The sequence below is a fragment of the Lemur catta genome, chromosome 9 (genome assembly GCF_020740605.2).
Source record: "Lemur catta isolate mLemCat1 chromosome 9, mLemCat1.pri, whole genome shotgun sequence".
Taxonomy (NCBI): Eukaryota; Metazoa; Chordata; class Mammalia; order Primates; family Lemuridae; genus Lemur; species Lemur catta.
The window spans coordinates 52500095-52523446 of NC_059136.1; the positions used below are offsets into that span (position 1 = coordinate 52500095).

At 35.8% G+C, this 23352-nt stretch overlaps 1 long non-coding RNA gene across 2 annotated transcripts in view; it reads right to left on the minus strand.

Annotated features, from left to right (window-relative positions):
• The window catches only part of LOC123644677, a 146939-nt gene that overhangs the window by 70118 nt on the left and 53469 nt on the right, over positions 1-23352 (minus strand). The window contains exon 4 of one of the 2 annotated variants that reach the window (XR_006737213.1): positions 1778-1873. The exons of the other annotated variant lie outside the window; for it this stretch is intronic. This is a non-coding gene — a long non-coding RNA (uncharacterized LOC123644677). Of the gene's footprint in view, positions 1-1777; positions 1874-23352 lie in introns of those variants that run through there. 2 annotated transcript variants of the gene reach the window in all.

Below are 23352 nucleotides of genomic sequence, written 5' to 3' on the forward strand. Positions count from 1 at the left end.
ATACCAAGGAGTGCAATTGCTGGATCGTATGGCAAGACTACATAAATTAAGAAACTGCCACACTGTCTCCCCAAATAGCCCTTATTTCTTTTTTATCTGGGGGAAATTGCTGTGGGGCTCCAAATTTCTCCTGTTTATTATACCATAAACCTCAAAGGATGCCTCTAAACAGAGCTGGGTCTCTGGCTGGGACACTTCTCTTTCCTTCCTTACCTCTCCCATCTCTAGGCAGGGCCTCTGGAAAAAGATGCCAGCATTGAAGAGTACAACACTGATCAGGTGGTCAAAATCATACTGAGAAAGTTCCAACATCTGTTTTATGTCAAGAAGAGGCTGCATCCCAACCGCAGTTCAGTGTTGTGTTGGCAGCCATTTTCCTATACACAAGCCAAGCTTGAGGGTTAAGATTTGCAAAAACGCTTCATCAATTTGCATGTTGGGCTGTCAGTTCATTCACTAATAGTGGTTGGTTATCTTCCATCAAGCCCTTTAGGATTTTCTCAGTTTGAGAAATACCTTGCTGTCATCAGCTAGATTGAAGGGTCTGGAGCAAGAAAGAAACTCTAGTTCAATATCTATGGACTCAAACCCCGACATGTTCACAGATTCTTAACTGAATAAATAAATGGATGAATAGGGTCACTCTCCACCACCACCCAAAGCACTCAAGTTTGGACAAGCCTCTCTTTCAGAGCTATACATACACACGCATTCTCTCATGTACCCAAGAGGCTCCAACGAGACTGACAGTCTCACAAACAAGGATAAAATGATAAATCATTGTTACTTGGACCTGCTTGAGGTTCTGTTAAAGACAGATCACTGCCAGAAAATGTTAATGCGTTAAATTCCACAATCTAAAGAGAATATACACAGTAATAAAACACATAGATTATCATATCCACAGCATAAGTGGATGGACCCTGATTATCAATGTATAAAACAAGACATAACTCTGGAAATCTGGATTAGTAAACTTTAATTTTTTTGGCTGGCCTTGATTGTGAAAATGGAAGGTGTAATTGTATCTAATGAGAATCATTTTGAGAACTATCTTGTTAACATAACTAAAAAATCCTGTGTTGAAATTGTACTTCTGAAGACAATGCAGAAGGTTAGAGCATGAGTATCAGTCAAAGGCCTACCAGTAAACATTTGGCACAAACTAGGTATCAAACAGGGTTCAATAATAGGTCACTATGGATAGCTCAGAGCAGAGTACAGCAGCCTAGGACTAATGCCGGAGCCATTACCACTCCCAGGCCAAAAGGTACAAAGGAAAGGGTTCGGTAATCGGAACCCAGAGAGAGTTCTATGTAAAGAGGCTGCCAGACAGAAGTCCTTGACTCCCAGAGACAAAAAGCAGCCGACCTGTGTGGCAAGAGGACAGGTAGGCAGCTGTGGGAACAAATGCCCAAACTCATTCTCCTCCCAGCCTTCTGCCTCTGCCTCTCCTGGTAGAGCCTAAAGGACAACAGAGAGGAAGAGAGCCTGTGACACAGAGATTAGCTAGAGAGAGCAATTGTCTTACATAAATTAAAATCTGTACAAGCTCTGTTTCTTATTAGCATGATCAAAGTGCCTCTCTTTAATAGTCAACTGCTTAACTAACCTTTTGGTTTAATCACAAAGGAATGTAATTTTAACCATAAGCTTTTGATAACCACAAGCCTTCCAAAACATCTCATATAGGAAGTATATTCATTCACTTAAATAAAAAAGTTTGTTATCAGAAATTAAAGTTACACACGTAAGTTATAAATGTGCTCACCGACATTAACCTTATAATCAATCCAGCCCTCTGCAAATGAAATAATTCTTATTGTGGATTCTCCTTTAAGCAGGGGGATTTCTGGTTGGCCACCTCCTATAGCTGTAGAAAAAGAAAATTAACCTCAACTCTGAGAAATTTAAACATATCACAAAGTTAATTTATTTTCCATACAAGATAATTCTTTTATGCTCTGGTTAGAGAGTTTGTCTATTCTTTGATATTTATGTAAGTCATGGTAATACTTTTTGGACCAAAATATAGAAAAATTCTAAATTACCAAGATTTTATACATGAAATTGTCTTTTAATCACTCAGATGAAAGTGACTCCAGACGTTTGCAGAATATTCAAAGCAATTACCTGGGGTCATGGGAACAACAGAAAAATCTTTATGTATATGTATGTCTCTTCAAAACTCATCTGCAGGTAGGAAACGTTAGTAAAAAAGATGAAGTATAGATCCAAGGTGTTCAGAGCGTACCGCTCTTCTCTTCACGATTGACCCTTGGGGCCTTGTAAGGCCAGGACCCTGGAAAATTGACTTAACACTCCTTAATGGTTACTCATTTAGGACATTTTGAGAATTTTCTAGGCCCTAACAGGCACTCCAACCAAATGTCAGGGACTATATTCTGAGTCCTTAGGAGGGAGCTGGTGGTGGAGATGGTGGGGATTTTTACCAACGCGTTTGCTCGAAGTCTGATGTTATTGAATCTTTCTTTTTCTTGCTACAGCCTCACATTCACCTGATCCTGTACAAGCTGCCCCAACCCTTTCTATGTAGCCAATGTCAAACACTAGTCTGCATCCTTCCATATCTTTCCCCATCCTCACAGAATTACACACATACACACACGCACACACATGCACACTCTGCAGATAGCAATGTCCTTGTTGGGTAAGGATGCAATAAATATTTTTAATAATAGAGAAAGGGAGGAAGGAAGGAATGTGTTGCATAATAAACTGTAATATAGTATGCCCTTTATAGTATTTGCCTTTAATTTTCAGTAGATAGATTTTAGATGGGGAAAAAAAGGAATACTTTTAGCATAAAAACAAGGATCTGAATCTAAATTCTATGAAGTATTAATACAAAGGTACTATAGCCCCCAGCCCAGCAAAATCCTTCTTCTTTCCAGTTCCAACATCAGTGATTTACAAATGTGGATAATTCAAATCAGAATCAGATTTTTTAAGTTGGCTCTGGAGTATGATGGGATACGCAGTTCAGTGAAAATGTTATGACTCAAATGAAGCATGTTCCATTGGTAATACGTATCTGGTTTCATGTGCCACAGTTCAAATCTGCATAGGCACTAAATTAGACACAAAAATCACAAGAGGATAGCAGATATCTTTCTACCCCATTTAACAAATCCAACTTTTTCTTGTTTCTTGGAGATTGAGCTCTTGTTTCACTTTCTTACTGCCTATCAATCAGCTTGAGAAGACATCTGCAATTGTATTTCCCTCATAAAGACATAAATCCTGGCAGCAGCAGCTTACACACATCTAAAAGCTCCATTCTAAATTACCTTTGTCCGACCGTATAGAAAGTAAAAGGCACACTTCAGCCCCATTTGATTAAATCGGGGATGTGCCAGCTAGTCAAAGAATGGAAAATCCTTTCCATTTACATGCTCCATTAACTGCACTTCACTGAAAAAAATAAATCTCAGTGTCCTTCTTTACCTCTGTTTCTCTAATTGCTACTTACAAATTCTTTTGTCTCAATCATGCTATCTCTCATAAATCAGGAAGCAAAAGCATTTGCAGCTAAGTTCCTAGCTGTAATTTAACATGATATGCCACAATGCCACTATTATGGCAAAAACCAATAATATTCCAGTTGTCATGGGAACCAGGGCATGAAAAGGTGAAAGCCTTCTCTTACACAAGATGGGTGGGGCTTCTCTGGAGCCCTGTGCCCCACCAACATCAGCAGTCATGCTATTTTGGCAAAATTTCTCAGACTCAGCTTATTTCCAATCCCAGAGAAGAACTGGTCCACCCTTCACTTCCTGATGCTTAACTTGTAATTGGTCCACAACTCCAGAGGAGGTAAATTATAGGGTAGTTGTTTATATTACGAAGAGATTCTTCATTATACATTCACTTTCAAGAAACATAGCTTATGACAAAATATTAAAAGACCAACCTGTCAAAGAGATCAACTGAGGGTTATTACTACTATTAAATTAATATATTTCACTTTACAAATACACTCAACTGATGTCAAGGTTCTATAAAGCATACCTCCCAATTCTTATGTATGCATACAAGATTAATAATTTCAAACCTGGAAAGTGTGGTCGCATCACTAAAAATTGATTGGAAGTAAAAATGAAATATCTCTATAGTTATAAATCAATGGGAAGGAATTACCCATTTTTCACAACATGAATTGCCATAGTGCTTCCATGATAAGGCTTCCCTCCAGTAATATAAATCTATTCTAGAACATGCATTCATACCTGTATCCCTTACATACAAGGAAAGAGCTCCCATATAATTCTGCTCTGCAAATATTTCTTTTTCAACACTTTCCATTTATATCTTATTTTCCCTGCTTTGGCCTCATGCAAACAGAAAATGTCAATTACAAGGAAGAAAATAATTGGATTTCTACTGCAAGGAAAATATTTCTTTAGAGGATAAGGCAAAGAAAATGCAAGAGGCAGTACTAAGATGATAATATATAATGACTTTGGAGAAAAGTCAATTTAACTGTATGTATGCTATTGCATGATATCACTCATTTATTTTCCTGTAAAGTTTTGTCCATGATTTCAAAAACTGAGCTGAAGTTCTCTTTTGTTATAGTTCTATGAAATTTAAAGTCAAAATTGGTACAAAAATGCATTGCTGGTTACCAGAGTAGACAAATCTTTGCCACACATGCTGATTCCATTGTGATTCAAATGATTGCTAACAGTCCTGAGTTTATTAAATTTAAAACGTATTTTATGGAATATTTTGGCCCTTCAATTTTAAAACCATGTGTGCTTTAATAAAAAATTTAATTCAGGAGAGTTCAATCCCATCTGAAATTATTAACATTTAAGTGAATTTCTTGATGTTGACCAATAAAGTCTGCTAAACTTACAGAATAATGTTGAGTGAGACGATTTGCAGTTAATAAGAAGTCAGGGCTGGAATCAGTCCTCTATTGATGGATTTAAAGCAGTTGCCTATACGCACCAACAAATTAACCATGAAATTTTGGAGGGTAAAAGTGGATTAGAAGGTACAGATTTATTGCAAAGGGCCTTCAAATAATTTGACATACCTATCTTGCCTTTTTAGTGGACTAAATATATAATGTCTATCATATATATCCTTTCTGGTTGTGGCGTGTGTATGAGCTATTGTTTCAATAAAATAAGAATTCATTTAGTAAAGGTAGTTTTAAGTTTTTTTTAGTAAATCATTTCTTTACATAACTGTTCAACTATCAGGTAAGCTGTAAAGATAGCAAAAGACATTATGCTTACAATATTACTAATATTAATAGACAATATTTATTGAGCACTTACTATATGACAGATACTCTGTTGAAGACTACCTACAAATCCTCTCATTTAATCCTCAAAACAATTCTAAGAGGTAAATGTATTATACCATACCTCAAATTTCTTCCAAGGACATATATATGTATGTTTTTCTATTTATCCTTTATTAAAATATTTAGAAAAGAGTATAAGAATAGGCCATACTGAAAGGCTTTTGTTTCAGGTTTTAGCCCCACAAAGAGTAGGCATTCTAGGAGACAGAGAGAGAGAGGGAGAAATGGCACTTACTTGTACTAGGGCCAAGCCCAGACAGTCTGGTAGTACGTGAAAAGTCAGTCTAGGTACCACACACTGTACCCAATCAAACAAAACAAAAAACACAAGAGGTAAGACCCTTTGCTTGTAGCAATATGATATATTATTATTCAATATATTCACTGCTCCTCCGCCGGAGGATTATACATCCCCACCCTGTTGAAAACAGGTTAGCCACAGGACTTTCTTTGGACAATACAATGTGAACAGAAGGTAACACATGTCACTTCTCTGCAGAAGCTTTTGATTCAGCGCATGAATCACCATGTTTCTATTTTCCCTATATTATGAGCCAGCAACTTCCTTGATAGGAGCTTCTCCACCAGACCAGGTCCAAGAATGAGGCAACAGATGGCAGAGCCCCAATTAGCCTATGGTGAACATATAAATGTGAATGAAAAATCAACTTTTATGGTTAAAAGACTCTCAATCTTGGGGGTCATTTGTTACTGCACATTAACTTCACCCAATCTAAAAAATACAAACCGTATAAGACACTGGTTAAAAGAATGAGATCAGCAGTCAAACTGCCTGGCTTCTAATCAAAATTCTACCTCTGTGATTTATGCTATTGAAATTTGGTTCCAAAAATTTTACCATTGAATTAGCAAAAGTGAACATATAACAAATTTAATTTGGTTCCTTGAATATTCTTACTGGCTAATATGGAAAAACAAGTGGGATAATTTATAACTGGTTTAACATTAAGCAAAATAGATGACAAAGCTCATATATCTTAAAGGTATTTATAAAAATTTTTTCATGTATATATAAAACCCTTCTTTAAATTTCAAACTCTAAGTGACCTGGATGCTTTAATTACTTCTAATCACATATATACAGATAGCATTTCTTCAATATTTGCATTGTTTATCAGATATTTTTCTCCCTTTCTATTACAGAACTAACATTAAGCTTTTTCTATTTCTGATCTTCTTTATACTTTGGAGTCCATATTCAGAAGGTAATGGTAGGTGATTTTCTGGTATGTCATTTTGGCACAGTTAAAAATTCCTTATCACTGTGTATCATACTTGTAAGTTTTGATAAGAAAAAACAGAACATTTATTTAGGTAATTATACTCTACCTGGTTTCAAAATGATTTGGAATTGCTTACAGAAATATAGGTAACACAACAGGGCCAAAAGCAAATCCAGAAACGAGTGCAAAGGAGAATAAAGGTGTGCCTATTAGATGAATTCGTTATGCAAAATTGAACTCAGCAGGAGATTACATGGTTACTAAAATGATTTTCATATTCAGCTTTGAGATTTCCTAACATCCAAAGCAAACAGAGAAACAAAATCACTTATCAGACACAAAATGTCCAAGGAATTTTAAACGGCAATCACTCAAGAGAAGGACAACTTTTCATGTCATGGAAACATGTCAGACATATCTTCTGTGGGTCAACATAAAAAGGAAAATGTGAGATATTATCCTTAGCAATGTCCTTATCAATATCTCTACAAACACAACAAAAATACAGGAGATCTTTCACTCTGCATTCTACTGAGAGTTACATTTCATTCTTATGATTTAATGACATATCCAGTCCAAGCTGATAAATTCTTCCAAGTTACTCCTTTACCTTAAGCTTTTATGGCCAGTTAGGCAATGTCAGGTTCTTTATGTGTAATATTCCACGTGGCATTTCTGAACCAAATACAAAAACAAAGATCAAAAACATTGGTCATTGCTGTAGAAACTCTGCAGTAGAAACTCTACAGTTTGTGAACTACGATTTATTTAAGCATACATGTTAGAAAAACATTCTGATTTATCTGCAAAAGGACTTTGAATAAGCAAGACCATACCCTTTCATTCTATGCAACAATCTCTACATCTCTTGCCATCAAAACTCTTTTCTATTGTCATCTACAATTTCATAGTTATTTTTTAATTTAGATTTTCTGAAGCCATTCTTCTTCATTCTATAACTGTCATCACTACTTGGGCACCTCACTTAAGGTGACAATCACATGAAAGTAGCATAGGATGCTATGTTCCTAACAATAGTGTAACTCATGACAGTTATACTATACTTGTATTAATATAGAGATGTTTGTAATAATATTGCCACTGGCACTTCTCTGCAGAGCACCTGACTCTCTATAGTTTCCTAGCCTTGTCTTTCTAGATAAATGTCAATGATTTTTATATTAAAATGGTACTTTGTTGAAGAGTATTAACAAATGTAGAAGCATAAAACAAAACACCATGAAACAAAAATATATAGAACTGAAAATATCAGTGAAAGAAGATCAGCAGAATGAGTAAATTTGAGTATCTCTTTAAGATCTCAGATTCAAACTTGAGAAAGTGGACTTCAGAAACCATATAGTGATGAAAAAATGTTTTGATTTGTAAAGTCATCTTGACAATGCTATTCATTTCTAAAAAATACAAGGATCTGTAAAACATTTCATTTTATAAACTAGTATTGAGACATATCATTCATATTAATTGTTTGACCCAAAGCAAATTGGTTGATCTCCTTGTGCCTCTGTTTCTTCATCTTTATAATATTGATTATAATATTAATAGCACCTACCTATAATTGGGTTGTTATAAGAATTACATGGGTTAAAATTATTAAACCAGTTAGAGCCATGCTTGGCACAGTATGAGCACTATAAAGTACTTGCTATAATTACTGTTCCTGAAAAAAATCTTATTCCCTGTATGTTTTTCTTCATCAGCTATTCAATAGCATAAAAGGATAGAAATAGGCACCATGAAAATCAAACATATTTTTTAGATGATTTCCAAATTCTACCTCATTAGGAAGAATGAAGCTACAAGTTTTCCTTTCCTTGTACACACTGTTTTAATCAACGCACACCATGATGTTTCAATCAGAAATAAGTCAAGAAAGATTTGTTATTACTAACGTCTCTTCACAAATTATTAATAGTACTTTTGTTGAAGGCCTACATCAAGTCAACTACAGTTTTAGGTTTTGTTTGTCTGTTTTTTTAATCAAAGACCCTTGCCCTCTGTTCAACTTGTCCCTAAAGGTCCAGTTCACCTGTCCCCGGGTTGGCAGCAAGTTACAATAAAAAGAGCACTGGTCTAAAATCAAAAACTGTGTCACTAACAAATTCTTTAAATTTAAACAAGGCATTTCCCCTTATTTAGACTTAGTTCCCTGCAGGGGATAAGTGGAAATGATCCTTTAGAATTATAAATTCTATAATTCTCAGGAGCTTTTCACATATTGTTATTTGCATATGTTAGACAAAGTGACATTAACTCCTCTAAAGTTATACATATAGAGACAGAAGATGAATTCTCATCTATATCATTAATATATTACCGAGTTTTTTTAATGCTTTCTAGAAAAAAACAGAAAATAGCTCACATTTAAAGCTAAGTAATAATAATAATTATTCTAATAATTAGAATATTCTTAACAGCATGAAAATTCTCATCCCTTTCTTTCCATAGAGCAAACACACAAATTTGACTGTGTTTTTTACTTTTGCAGTGTTGTCAAATTTCTGACTGCTCCTTCTCATTCATCGGTCACACATACAAGTAATATAGTCATTTCCAACACTTCCCTCTCAAAATACAAGCCTCCAAATATAGCTCTTTCACTCCCTCGTATGCAAACATATAGCTGCCCCCTGGGGTTTCCAGGCTTACACTGCAGTGCCAGGAAGCCAATGACTTGTTTTTACTTCCAGGATCACTAGTATCTAAATGGTATGAGCAACCATGTTATTCCTAACTAGAACCAAATACTCCACCTCCTTGGAAACATCACTGGTGTCACCAAAGGTAGGAGACATTTTTGTGAAGTCACATTCCCCTCAACCAAAGAGAAAACAGACATGCCAAAAAAGGGTTGCTGATGTCAGGACTTCCAGGGTACAGAGTCTGGGTCAGGCAGAACACAAAGCAGAAATCCTTGGAGGCTTCCACACAAACATCCTGGAGCCAGGCCCAGAGAAGAGAGAGTCTGGGGTAAAGCAGTAGGGGTCAGGGTGGTAGCTGCCAGAGGGGCAGGGGGCTGGGCTAAACCAACACAGCCACAGAAAGGCAGAGCTGGGGGAGTGACATAGGGAGAGCAGCACGAGGGACAGTTGAGTCTCAGAGTCCTCTCCTGAGCCACCGCTGAATTGAGAAGCTCTGCAGAGTCTGGGACAACCCGCTCACGCGCCAGAAGCACGCTCTCGGAGGAACACTTCCCCCGGGGAAGCCACCAAGCCTCCCGCAGATTAAAAACAACCATGACCTCACGAAAAACACACAGAAACATCCAGATCCTATGTGTGAGAATCAGCAGACAAGAAATAAAAATTTAAACTGAAATATTTGCAGATACTAAAACTATCTGACACGACAGAAAAATAGCTAGGCATAAAATTTGTAAAAGAAACACAAAGTTACAAAAAGAAGCAGAGTAAAAAAACATGAGAAATAAGCACACAGAGCTGAAAAGATTGTAATTACAGATATAAAAAATGGTTAAAATTAAAAGCTCAAGTGGATTAGAGAAATAAAAATAACAGATTGTAGAAAGAATAGTTTAGAGGAAGACATAGCTAAATAATTTATCTACAATGTAGCATAAGGAGATCAAAAATGTAAAGATTAAGAGATAGAGAGAGTAGAATGAGGTTTCTCACACACATTTTGAAGATCCAAAAAAAAAAAAGAAAGAAAGAAAGAGGCCAGGGGTGGTGGCTCACACCTGTAATCCTAACACTCTGGGAGGCCAAGGCGGGAGGATCAGCATCACCTGATCAGGAGTTCAAGACCAGCCTGAGCAAGAGCAAGACCCCATCTTTATTAAAAATAGAAAAAATTAGGTGGATGTGGTGGTGCATACCTGTAGTCCCAGCTACTTGGGAGGCTGAGGCAGGAGTACTGCCTGAGCCCAGGAGTTTGAGGTTGCAGTGAGCTATGATGATGCCATTGACTCTAGTTCAGGTGACAGAGTGGGATTCTGTCTCAAAAAAAAAAAAAAAAAAAAGTGGAGAGAACAAAAGAAAGGCAACATTTAAAGAAAATAATAGCAGCTGAAAAATTCCTAGAAGAAACAACAGCAGAATTCTCAACTAAAATTAAAGCCTAAAGATAATGGAATAACAACTTATCAAAGTGATAAGATAACAAAACTGTCAACTTAGATTAATTATTGCAGAATAAAAATAAAAAAATTTTCAGGTAAAAACTAACAGGGTTTACTACCACAAGACCTCATATAAAAAACTCTGAAATATTAATTTCAAGTAGAAGGAAAATTTTTCAAGAATATTGATCTGAGAGTATGCAAACAAAAAAATGGTTTTTATGGGTTTGTGTTAAAAAGAGGACAGTACTAAAATATTTGACACTATGTAGGTAGAAAAGGAAAGAACTAAAATGTTCTTTTTTTATTTCAGCTTATTATGGGGGTACAAAAGTTCAGGTTACATATATTGCCCTTGCTCCCCCATTCCCCCAAGTCTGAGCTTCAAGCGTGTCCATTCCCCAGACAGGGCACATCGCACTCATCATGTAAGTATACACCCATCCCCTGCCCCCCAGCCCCCACCTCTGTCCGATACCCAATTGGTGTCATTCCCAAATGTGCACTTAGGTGATGATCAGGGAAACCAATTTGCTGGTGAGTACATGTGGTGCTTATTTTTCCATTCTTGGGATACTTCACTTAATAGAATGGGTTCCAACTCTCTCCAGGAGAACAAAAGAGATGCCATATCACCGTTATTTCTTATAGCTGAGTAATACTCCATGGTATACATATACCACATTTTACTAATCCATTCATACTGCCCAAAGTGATCTACAGATTCAATGCAATCCCTATTAAATTACCAACATCATTTTTCACAGATACAGAAAAAATAATTTTATGCTTTGTATGGAACAAAAGAAGACCCCATTTAGCAAAAGCAATTTTAAGCAACAAAAACAAAATGGGAGATATTAATTTGCCAGACTTCAAACTATGCTACAAGGCTATGATTATTAAAACTGGTTGGTACTGGCAAAAGTGCAGGGACACAGACCAGTGGAACAGAACAGAAAATCCAAATATAAAACCGTCCTCATATAGCCATCTAATCTTTGACAAAGCAGACAAAAACATACTCTGGGGAAAAGATTCCTTATTCAATAAATGATGCTGGGAAAACTGGATAAAATGTTTTAATGTACATTTATCATACAGGAAAGGGATCAAGACAGTGCTTAAGTTTAAGTTTCTTTTAAATGTGTATAATAAAATTATAAGGGTAAGCACCAAAACAAAGAAGTTATATATACAAATTCTAAACAGTAGAGATAAGAAGTAGTGAGATAAAGGGGAATAAAAACAAATGAACAAAGGACTTTGTCTTATAACTTGGGTACTAGCTAGGCCACAATAAAATCAAGTACCAAGCAGACTCCTGAAGCCCCTGATGCCAGGCTTCGTTCCTAGACAGCATTGCTAGACCCACTCTGGGCCAGGAGGGAATCTACTGCCCTGAAGGGAAGGACCCAGTCCTAGCAGGATTCACCACCTGCTGACTAAAGAGCCCTAAGGCTTTTATAAATATCAAAGATAGCCAGGCAGCAATTGCCATAGGCTTCGGGTGATACTGGGCTAACTTCAGGTGTGATCTGCCACAGTCCTAGCTGTGGTGGCCATGAGGGAGTACCCACATTGATACTCCACCAACTCAGCACTGTGAGGGAAGAGAGTGAGAGACTTTGCCTGCTAATCCAGGGGATTCTCACATATCTTACTCAAGTCCGCCAAGGCAGTACCACCAGGAGTCTGCAAGAGACACGCCATTACTGGGCTTGGTGTGCCCCCAGTGCTGATATGGCTGAACTGACCAAGGACTTAGATCACAATACTCAATTCCCTTTGGATATCTGGAAAGCCTTCTCAATAAGGATAGGTTCGAACAAGCCCAGACTGTGAAGATTAGAATAAATACCTAATTCTTCAATGCCCAGACATCAACAAACATCAAGAATCAAGAACATACATGAAAAACATGACCTCACCAGATGAACTAAATAAGGTACCAGTGACCAATCCCAGAGTGATGAAGATATGTGAGCCTGTAGACAAAGAATTCAAAATAGCTGTTCTGAAGAAGCTCAATGAACTTCAAAACAACACAGAGAAGAATTCAGAAGCCTATCAGAGAAATTTACAGAGATTGAAATAAAAAAAAAAAATTCTGGAGCTGAAAAATTCAAATGACAAACTGAAAAATGCATCAGAGTCTCTCAATAGCAGAACTAATTAAGCAGAAGAAGGAATTAGTGAGCTTGAAGACAGGCTATTTGAAAATAGTCAGAAGAGAAAAAAAGAAAGAGTAAAAAAGAGGAAGCACACCTACAAGATCTAGAAAATAGTCTCAAAGGGGCAAATCTAAGAGTTATTGGGCTTAAAGGGGAGGTAGAGAGAGAAATTAGTGTACAAATTTATTCAAAGAAATAATAACCAGGAACTTTCCAAATCGAGAGAAAAATAGCAATATTCAGGTACAAGGTCATAGAATGCCAAGCAGATTTGACCCAAACAAGACTACCTCAAGACAGTTAATAATCAAGCTCCCCAAAGTCACAGATAAAGAAAGATCCTGATGTATGCAAGAAAAAAGAAAAAAAAATAACATATAAAGGAGCTCCAATATGCCTGACAGCAGACTTCTCAATGGAAACCTTACAGGCTAGGAGAGAGTGGCATGACATATTCAAAGCACTGAAGTTAACAAAAAAAAAAAAAAAAAAGCCAACCAAAATGAACAATAAAACAACAAAAACACCTTAACCCTAGAATATTATATCCTGCAAAAGAAATATTCTTCAAACATGAAACAGAAAGGTTTTCCCAAACAAAAGCCAAGGGATTTCATCAACAGCAGACCTAACCTACAAGAAATGCTAAAAAGAGTTCTTCAATCTGAAAGAAAAGGACATTAATGAACAATAAGAAATCACCCAAAGGCATCAAATGCACTAGTAACGGTAGGTACACAAATACAGAATACTCTATTGCTATAATAGCAGTGTGTAAACCACTTATATCTTGAGTAAGAGGACTAAAAGACAAACCTATCAAAAATAACTACAAGAACTTTTTAAGAGCTAGTATAAAAAGACATAAATGGAAATAACAAAAAGTCAAAAGGAGGGGATAGAGTTAAAGTGCAGAATTTCTTTTAGACTTCTCTTTATTTGTTTTTTGTAAGCAGAGTTAAGTTTTCATCTGTTTAAAATAATCGGTGTTGTTTTTCAAGCACCATGATAACCTAAAATAAAAAAAAAAACCTATGGCAGATACATGAAAATGAAAAGCAAGAAATTAAAACACACTACCAGAGAAAAATCACTTTGACATAAAGGAGGACAGGAAGGAAGGAAGGAAGAAAGAGAGGACCACAAAACCACCAGAAATCCAATAACAACTTGGCAGTAATAAGTCCTTACCTACCAATAATGATATTCAATATAAATGGACCAAACTCTCCAATCAAAAGACAGAGCGGTTGAATGAATGAAAAAATAAGATGCAATTATATGTTATAAACAAGAAGCCCTTTACCTATAAAGACACACATAGATGAAAAATAACAGAATGGAAAAAGATATTCCATGTACATAGGAACCAAAAAAGAGCAGGAGTAGTTATATTCACATCAGATAAAACATATTTGCAGACAAAAACTGTAAAAAGAGACAAAGAAGGTGATTACATAATGACAAAGGAATCAATTCAGCAAGAGGATAACAATTCTAAATGTATATGCACCGAACAGTGGAGCACCCAAATATATAAAGCAAATATTATCAGAGCTAAAGAGAGATAGACTCCAATATAATAATCATTGGAGACCTCAACACCCCACTTTCAACATTGGACAGACCATGCAGACAGAAAAATCAACAAAGAAACGTTGGACTTAATCTGCACTATAGACCAAATGGACTTAATATTTACAGAACATTTCATCCAACAGATACAGGATACATATTCATTTTCTCAGTTCATGGATCATTCTCAAATATAGACCATATGTTAGGCCACAAAACAAGTCTTTAAAAATTTGCAAAAATTGAAATCATATCAAGCATTTTCTCTGACCACAATGAAGGTTCCCCAAAAAACTGAAAATAGAACTACCATATGACCTAGCAATCCCACAGCTGAGTATATATCCAAAAGAAAGGAAATCAGTATATCTAAAAGATATCTGCACTCCCATGTTTACTGCAGCACTCACTATTCACAATAGCCAAGATTTGGAATCAACCTACATGCTCATCAGTGGATGAATGGATAAAGAAATTGTGGTACATATACACAATGGGATATTATTAAGCCATAAAAAGAATGAAATCCTGTCAATTGCAAAAATATGAACTGGAGAACATTATATTAAGTGAAATAAGCCAAGCAAAGAAAGACAAATCTCACGTGTTCTCATTCACATGTGGGAGCTAAACATTAAAACAATTGATGTCATGGAAACAGAGGGTAGAATGATGGTTACCAGAAGCTGGGAAGGGTAGTGAAGAGGAGGGCATGAAGTGGGAATGGTTAATGGGTGCAAAAATGCAGTTAGGTAGATAGAATAAACAACATTTGATAGCGCAACAAGGCAACTATAGTCATCAATAAGTTATACTTTAAAATAACTAAAAAGTGGAATTGGAATGTTCCTAACCCAAAGAAATGATAAATGCTTGAGTGATGGATATCCTGATTATCCTGATTTTATTAATACACATTGTATGCCTATCTCAAAACATCATATATACAACTGTTACGTACCCATAATAATTAAAAATAAAAAAATTAAAATAAAAAAATGTTTTTTTTTTTAAATTTTGGCTTAAAAGGATGAAAAGAATTTTCACTTTACTATTATTATTTTTTTTTTTTTTTGAGACAGAGTCTCGCTGTGTTGCCTGGGCTAGAGTGAGTGCTGTGGCGTCAGCCTAGCTCATAGCAACCTCAAACTCCTGTGCTTAAGCGATCCTACTGCCTCAGCCTCCCCAATAGCTGGGACTACAGGCATGTGCCACCCTGCCTGGCTAATTTTTTCTATATATATATTTTAGTTGGCCAGACAATTTCTTTCTATTTTTAGTAGAGATGGGGTCTTGCTCTTGCTGAGGCTGGTCTAGAACTCCTGACCTCGAGCAATCCACCCGCCTCGGCCTCCCAGAGTGCTAGGATTACAGGCATGAGCCACCGTGCCTGGCCCTGCACTTTATTATTTATTTATTTATTTATTCATTCATTCATTCATTCATTCATTCATTCATTAGAGATGGGGTCTTGCTGTGTTGCCCAGGTTGGAGAGCATGATGATAGCTCACTGCAGCATTGAACTCCTGGGCTCAAGCAATGAACCTGCCTCAGCCTTCCAAGTAGCTGGGACTCCCGGCTAGAATCTCTACATTTTTAAAAGTTGTTTCACATATGTCACTTAAGAAATGTTCATTATTTTGGCAACAGAACAGATGTAGCTCTCCATCAAGAAGGCTATTTGCTGCAGTTGTTAGTACTTCAAAAACATCAGATTAGGATCCCTAGAGAGTTCAGGCTGGACCTCTACATAAAGTATTACTTTTAAAACAAAATATGCATTTTAAAATATCATAAATATAAGAAATAAATAAAAATATAAACGGATTAAAAAAACAAGAGATTGTAGAATTTATTAATAGCCCACAGAGGACTTTTTAAGATTGGAAAGCCAGAAAACTATAATGGAATCTTGGACTTTGGAGGCAAAATGTTTCTCATTGTATAGCCTTGGGCACAAACCCCTCTAAGGCTCCGTGTTCTCATCTGTAAACTAATGGAGGACCAAATCTGTTCCCACCTGCATGCCATAATATTTTAAGAACCAAGAACCAAATTATATGATACAGACGGAAGCAACATGCAGAGGGAGCTCACAAAAACTACTCCAGACTAGGAGCCAGAAGCCCTGAGTGTTCCTTACCAAGCTGCCACGTGACAGGGTACAAGCTTTTTCATCTCTCAAAACTTTAGTTCTATTATCTACAAAACAGAAATCACATAACATTGCCTTTGAATTTCACAAGATGCCATCTTTGGCAGTATTTTCAACAACAAAGCTATATATACTCGAGACATTTTTTGGTGGGGGTACATGAGAGGGATAGCTTACTCTCAAGAAGACAGGTTCAAAGAAATCTAAACACCGTCTGAGTGAATGATGTGATGATGTGTTGTGCACGTGGACTTGTTGTCCCAGATATATAAATTCATGATTCCTAGACTGCTATGTAGAGCCATAAGTTTGTATTAATTCCCAGAAGAGATTAAACATTAAAGGAATATACTCTTTGAAAAGGGATCATTAAGTATATGCACAAGACTGACAGAGGAAAGGCCCACAATCAGGCCAAAAAACAGTACTGCACAGACGCCATGTTCTGGAAGTCAAGAGGTAGACGCTAACAACATTAAGACATTGAAGAGGCCTATCCCACATTACTTCATGAAGAGTGGAATCTGTCTCATGTGTTATCAGAAGTACCCGAAAGGGTTATATAATATCTCAGTAATGAGAAATATTCTACAAGTTGGCCCACTCATCTCTTTGGATGGAATTTAGGGTCTATAATACATCATTATATTAAGAACATAAAAGTAGAAAAACTTTTTTTTTTTTAGGTATTTGCTGTGTGACTGAGAATCTTTCCCTTACAAAGACAGTTAAAATATTCTAATATTCATAATTAGAACACAATTCTACCAAATTAATCACACTTGCTCAGATTGGCCAAGTATCTCCTTTTTAATACAGATTACAAAAAAATGGTATGTTCTGTTCTGCTGGGTCAGAAGTCAGAAATTCTAATAGTTGCTCATTAATTGTACTTTCCACTATTAAGACCAAAAATGGTGACCAGCTGTTAAGAATTCTTCTAGAATCCTCCTTGGAGGCTGACATACTGTTTTTGGACAAATTGTGATTATTTACCCACCTCTTGTTCAGTTGTTATTAAACATCAAACCTCTAATTCAGATTTAATATTTTAATTTCTCCACACAAACAGTAGAGCAGCTCCTGGCAAATCCACAGTATGAACTCCTTATATCTTCCAAAAAGATAGGATTTTGAATGTAATCACTAAATCACCAAATAGAAATGCAATAGTAAAATATTAATTTAAAAAATTTTAAGAATACTAGCTAAGAAATAAGCCAATCATAATATTTGAATTATAAAGATGAACAATAAAATGATAACACATTTTTACAATAAGAGTTAAAATGACTCCTTAAAATCCCCACCTTACCTTTGGAATCACTCAGACCTGATTTAAAACCTCTCTCTGATACTAATTCACCATAGGAACTTAATCTTCTTAACCTCTTTACCTTACAATATGCTTGGTAAGAGTATCTACTTTATAGCACTGTGGTGAAGATTTTTAAAATATGCAAACCTCCTACCATAATACTTACATATTAAAACATCAATAAATGGTAGATATTTTGTTTTTGTCCGTAAGTACAAAAACTAGAAGAAAATCATTCCATTTTCACAAATTAAGCTCTTCACAGATTTAGTACCTACTTCAGTAACATCAGTATAATAATTAGAGCAACATTTTATACTTGCATAGAACTTTCTCTTGTAAAATACTTTTAAAATATCTCCTTTGATACATATCCATAGCAATAGATAATTCATACACTTTTAGAGAAGAGAAAATCGAGGCTCAGAGAAATTAAGTGACTTTTTAATAATCGCTGTTAGTATAGTAGATGTATTTTGGTTGTGCGGCATTTTTCTTTGTCCTGGAAAATGCCCTGTCCCCTACTTCATTAATAGGGGTGCTGTGAGAACTTCCAAGTCTTAAGTAAATTCATATTCCTGCCTACAGTCAATTGGTTCAAGAGTGGGAACAAAACCCAAAGAGAGAAATAATCACAGCCTCCATTCACAATGACCGCAACTGATTGGTCCAAAGGTGGACACCTGACAATCTGAGCCAGTGGGTCCCACTTAAGACTTCTTGGATTTAAACCAGGAAAGTTCTACCTGATGACAGGGCTTTAAAATGTTTAACTCCAGAGATGGTGGCTTCGGTGATTTCTTTAGAATGTGGAATATTATTCTGAGCAAGAGAAAAGTGGAAGGGAAGGTGAAAAAGAGTGAGAGAGTCCCTCTTCCAATTTTTCATCAGATCTAGGCTCATGTCATTCCTGTTCTTGGGTTCCACGTAGTGTAGCAACATCCTTATACTAAATTCCATTTTGGATGAAGCTGGTTTGTATGGTTTCTATAACTTGCAGCCAAGAGAGTCTAAAATGAGGTTTTCTTATACTAAATTTGGTGCCCTTTTCACTAGACAGACTACTAATAACCATCATTGTTCTCCAAATACATCCTTTTTCCATATTTACAGTTAATCTTTGGTCCTAAGTAGGAAAGAATTATAAAGTACAGTATTCAAATTCTGTGCATGTACTAAATGCATTACAGTATATAAGAAGGAAATGACACAAAACAGTGACAGAGCACACTCAATCCAGCTAGTGAACACTGAATTCCCTAAAATTGTCCTATTCCGTATAACCCCAGCCCATTCCATATTTGTTTTTTACTTGTTTTTCCTTCTGCTTAATACTTCCAACTCCCAGCCTACAACCTTGACAGTTGTTTACCTAGCAAAGTGTTGTTGCTCGAATCTCAGTTGGGAGAAAATTTATTTCAAGAAATCTTCCCTTAATCTCCAGGTATAGGTTCTGTGCACCTTTTCTGTGCTCTGTGAGCACCTGTGTTTCATCTACCATAACTCACTCCCCTGCAGGGAAACTGCCTGACAATGTCCAACAATCTAATGTAATTCCAAAAGGCAATTATTATCTTTTTCAGAGCTGTATTTTTGATAGCTAGTATAGTATTTAATGTCTAGTGGACACTCAACAAATATTTGCAATAGTCATTCCTTGTGAATAAATTTCCTGGGAGATTTTTATAAATTTTGCAAAGCCCTCACATTCAAACAAATCGCTGATGAGGTATCTCACTTGCTGATGAAAGCATTTGTGATTACTCAGTTGTGTTCAGATTGAAAGCCACTCAATTTTAATATGCCTGAAGTCCTCTTTTCAAATCCAATAAAAAGAGTATTAAAGCCAAATTTAAATGGGCACTGAAATAGAAACTGCCTTCATAGCAAGCTCAGATAATTCTATTTGTACCGATAATGGAGAATGAGAGATTCATACCTATGTTCTACAAAAGAACAATAAGAATACCAAATATTATCTCCCTAGAAAAGCAATTTGCAGCAAGTTAAAATTGAAAATTGTATAATGGTTCTCATCTACTTGGCTATTGACTCATATTTTGGCAATATTATGGTAAACTATCAATTCTCAAAAACCAAAAGTGTTTTTCCTTATGTGAGTGGACATTCTGTAACCAAATCTCTCTCAGAATCTATTAGAAATGACAGCGATTAAATAAAAGAATAACACAGTTAAAGAAATACACATGCTACTCAGATTCCACCAGCAATTTAAATGGTATGAAACAAATGATCCCCTCACGGGGTGACATCAATCTGACATAAACAATAGCACCAGGAGAGAAATATACCTAAGTATGCTCCTGTCACAAGGACTTAGGTTGAAGAGAGGCAGAGAGGAAGCCCAATGTTTTAGTTTCTCTCAACTGTTTGATGGTGTTTTCACCCTACTGCTGATCTTGGCCCTTATGAACACTCCTCTGTTTTTCTTAGGATTTCTATTAATAGAAATAGCACATCTCAAATTTACAAAGGCACTGTGTATAATAGGCCAGGAGAATGGCAGTGCCTGGTAATGTGGCATGCCTAAGCACATAGTATGTGTTTAATAAATACTGTCCAATATATCAATGAACAAACTAGTTTATTACCTGGCTGTACACTTTGAACTTACTTCTTTGTTTTGTATATGCTTTTTAATTTTTAATAGATTGTTAAGCAAAAAAACACAAAACCTTAAGCAATATATGAAAGCAAAGCAATTCCATTCATAAACAGAATAGGCAGCCTCTATTATAACATGTCTTGAGTTTAAAGCACACCTTTCCCTAAATATGCCTAATATGCCTGTCCATAGAGTCACTTTGGATTTATTTTCAGAAGCACACTAGTCATATCTAAATTTTCTGAGTCAAGTATTTAAATATGAACATACCTATAGCACTTAATAAGAGACCAATTTATAAATTTCCCCAGAAAATATTTTAAAAATCATAAAAGTGACAAATACTAATAGCACATATTAATGTTATGCCAACATGTTTAATAAAAAATATGAATAATTTCCTGCAAATACATACTTAGTATAAGTCCCTCAAGAACAGAAAAAACAACAGCCCTTAAACCATTAAAGAAATTATACTAGCAGTTGAAAATCTACCGAGGTAATCCAAAACATTTCAAACTGTATTACAGATGAATTGTAAAAGTAATGAAGACAGAAATTGTTACAGATTTCACAAATTCCTCTGCAGAAAAGAAGAAACATGCTGTAAGTTTTTTTGAAGATAGCATAAATATTATAGTATATAAAGGAAACTTTAGGCTCAGCTCAGTCATGAACAGAATTGAAAAAGAATGGACAATACCTATTAGGTCTGTTCCATGAATACAACAAAAATTTAACCATAGAAAATGTCATTCAGTACATTAACAGATTAAAGAACATTCAGATAATCACAGAAGCAGGAAAAGCATTCAGTAAAAATCTATACCAAGAATGTTTATAAAAATAAATGCGGTAAGAATTTCATTAACCTGATAAAGAGGATCTACATAAAACTCGCAATAAATATCACACTTAATGGTGAGCTATTAAAAGCATTTCCTTTAAATTCAGGAAAGGATAATACCTGGTCTTACCACTTTTAACCCACATAGACCTGAAGGTCCAAGCCTTCTATTTAGAAAAAATAATGTTTCATGAGCTAAAGATTAAAAAAGAAAAAACTAAATAATCATTACTCATATAGATACCACAAAAGTAAACATAAACAATTTGTAAGAATTCATAAGAAAGTAAATCAAGATTGATCTACAAAAGATAGGTTGTTTTTTTTTAACATCTCATTTCTACACACTGGCAACAAACAATATGAAATTTTAAAAACATATGTTTAAATAACAGACACAAAACAACAGATAGAGATAAATTTAAGAAAAGAGCTTCATCCAGAAAAGTATAAAAAGTGTAAAGCCTTACCGTAAGACATTTTTAAATACCTGGGTCAGTGGAGAGACATACCGCAATGCCGTGTTTCTCAAACTTAGCTGTAGCTACTCATCGGAATCATTTGGAGAGTTTTAAGAAGCACTGACTTCCAGGCTCCGCTTTTAGAAACTATGATTCAATTGGTCTGGAGTACAGACTGGGCTTTGGAAGTTTCCAGAGCTCCCCAGGTGATTTTAATGTGCAGTCAAGTTTGAGAACCAGTGTTTTAGTAGAGGCTGTCCTGCCCATCCAGGTGGCCCCTATAAGATGGAAACAACCATTCCCCCAGCTCCTAGGAGTGGTACTGGCAACTGATAGCTCTCTGGTGATTCCCCTTTCTGGTACTTGCCCTCAAGTACTTCAGCTGAAGACAATGGAATTGAAGGCCTTTGCAGACCTCTCCATGATCACTTCTCTCTAGTCTCTGCTCCAAAGGTAACCACTACCCAGGATTAGCTGTTTCTCATTCCCATACATTTCTTTACCCTTTTACTACAGATGTATGTGTCCATAAATGATACTCAATACTCAATGGTGTCATACTGTATATATTTTTCTTGCCTTATTCAACTAATGATTGTAAGAGTCATTCACATTAAAAACTATAATTCTAATTCATTTATTTTTATCACTGCATAGATTTCCCTTGTATAAATATGGCATAGTTTTATCCATTTTCATGTTGATTTCTTGTACTCAGTTTGATTCTTTGTATGTAGGTTGATTTCATTTTTCTTAAGGAGGTAGTTATAGGATTTGGGGGTGCCTAAAATAATTTATTATTTCTTTAAATATACAAAGTAAGCCAGCCTGGGTAACACAGCAAGACCCCTATCTCTACAAAAAATAAAAAACTAGCCAGGATTGGTGGTGTGCACCTGTAGTCCCAGATGCTCAGGAGGCTGAGGCAGGAGGATCACTTGAGCCCAGGAATTTGAGGTTACAATGAGCTATGATCACACCTCTGCACTTGAGCCTGGGTGACAGAATGAGACCCTGTCTCTAAAATAAATAAATAAATAAATAAATAAACAAACAAACATACAAAACCAGGAATAGAGGGTCTGAGTAGGATGGAAAGCCAATAAATGTGGCACTATAGAAGAAAGAAGAAATAGAAGAGATTTGAAAGAGTAAAAGGCATGAGAAGATAAAAGCTAACTGAGATCCAGGTCTCCTTAGGCGCAGTCCCAGTCAGAGGACCATTTATTTACCTATATTTCTGTCAAAACGTTGTCTTCATTTTTTTTTCTCCTTATCACAATTACCCTAAAACACTTTTCAAAAACCCTCATTTCTTTTCTCCTAAGGAAAAATTACACGAGTTGTGTCCTGCCATAGACAACTTACTTTCTTTCTTTGCCTTATGTTATCATGTTTTTCTTCTGCTCGTACACAGAATTGCAATCCTATAACATTAATAAAAGTAATCATGGCACTCATGAATCATGGCCCCAATTGTGTAAAGGCTAAGAACCCAGGTTTTACTA